The sequence below is a fragment of the Physella acuta genome, unplaced genomic scaffold, assembly GCF_028476545.2.
Source record: "Physella acuta isolate Inbredline_101_S28 unplaced genomic scaffold, ASM2847654v3 ptg001324l, whole genome shotgun sequence".
Lineage (NCBI taxonomy): Eukaryota > Metazoa > Mollusca > Gastropoda > Physidae > Physella > Physella acuta.
Window position 1 is genome coordinate 29,183 of NW_026732839.1, and position 2,102 is coordinate 31,284.

Here is a 2,102-nt window from a genome sequence, read left to right on the forward strand (position 1 = left end):
AGACAGACAGACAGACAGACAGACAGACAAACAGACGGTCAGACAAACAGAAAGGCAGGCAGGCAGGCTGGCTGGCTGGCTGGCTGGCTGGTTGGCTGGCTAGCTAGCTTGCTGGATGGATGGATGAATGTATGGCTGACTGACTCACTGAGTCATTGACTAACTGACTGACTGACTGACTGACTGATTGACTGACTGACTGACTGACTGACTGACTGACTGACTGACTGACTGACTGACTGACATCTGTTATATAAATAATAAACCTCACACGAATATATGTGTATACTAAATATTTAAACTTAGCTTTACCAATCATGAAGGCAATCCTGTTCGTTCTGGTGTCGCTTTCTATTGCCCAGGCAAGCCGCACTGTGACCCTTTTGAATGACGACATCAACCCTTCTCCGACGGCTCACAATAATGCTCGAGCCGTAGCCATGGCTTCAGCTCTGGTAAGTTAACGACTTTGTGTTTGGTGTATTAACAGCGGTTGTATGATGCCCCATCGTTAGATTGTCTGTTAACAGCCCAAGTGGATTCAAAGGCTCCAACTTTGGTAAACTTAAAACTATGTGAAAAATTAAGTTTGCCATGATTTTGTTTGTGTATTGCCAGTCCTTGAAATTTGTATATGGATTTATTAAAGTATTCCAAGCCACAGAGTGTACAACTAGTATTTACTTGTATGTTGCAAGCCATAGCAAGTTGGCCATGGTCTTTTTATGCTAACTACCGTATGTAGCGAATTCGCGACATCATACACTATTGGACCAATGTTTTAAAAAGTGTAGTCCGTGTCTTTTTACTATTTTTACGGACACATTTTTCTGTAGATATCCATGCATTCAATAGAATATCACAAACCAAACTTAACAAATGACCATGCAAGGAGATGTAGACTCGCTTGTAAAATTCAGGAAAACTACAGTTTTAGTTGTTCAGGCATAGAGTTATATTACCCTACTGTAGCTGTTCACTGTATAATTTGTATACATGGGTACTTTTAAGCATTGCTGTCAAAAAGTTTTCGATGCGTTTGAGTCAAGAGAGTGTGACGTCATAAATGTCGACTTAACAAAGTAACTTTTGGTATGGATATGACCGTCTGGATGTACCCAATACACTATGATTGGTAGTAGTAAGGCAAATAAACCTGTGTGCATATGCTAAGCGCCAAATTGGTATGTCACGTTTTAGTAAAAGTCAGTGTAAAAGGGCTAACTAGTGTTTCAAACCCGATAAGTTCAACCTGCGTTTTTACCGTGCTTAATGTCTTTAAAAAGTAACAAGCGCAAACGTAGACGTAAATGTTAACGTAAACATTAACGTAAACTTAAACGTAAACGTAAACGAAACGAAAACAAAAACGCTATCTCGAACTCAAACGAAAACTCAAATTCAAACTTAAACATTGTTTTTTAATTAAAAATTTGCCATTGTGAAATATTACTTACAATGAATGCTAGCCATAACACACTATGAAGATTTAAAAAAAAATTCAGTAGTGTATTTAAAACAAACACTAGTCATTTGCTTCTATTATTGTAAATAAAAGAAGGATCAAAGCTTACATTGAAAAGGCATGACTCAAAATATTCACATCGTTTCATAGTAGGCTGTGTCCGGCCATCTCGTCTGGCGGGCTTTTATATTATTGTCTTTAGAAGGTTTTTTTTGTACCTAGCCACTGTTTGTCATTTGACATTTTACGAGTCATATATTTAAAGAATAGTTGTAGGCAGCCGTACGTAAATTTTTATTATATGTAAGGAAATTATCTTTGCAAAATCGCATTGTTTTAACCTTATTTAAAACTATTTTCTTAACAGCAATGGGACAAAACACAAGCTATCTTTGCAGAACAATATGCAAGAAGTTGAGTACGTTTTCTTTGAACATTAATAATATCAAGCGAGAACTGATTTATTTCTCCAGGTTAATTAAAAAAACAAAGCTGAGTGATATCCCTGAAACTACATTTTCTCTCAATCTCTATTTTTAATCAAATTTTTTTTACCAAATTATGAGATCAATATCTTTGGAAATATGTTCAGAACTTTAATCGTAAACGAATAGTTCAAGCTGAACAAAAGAAAAAC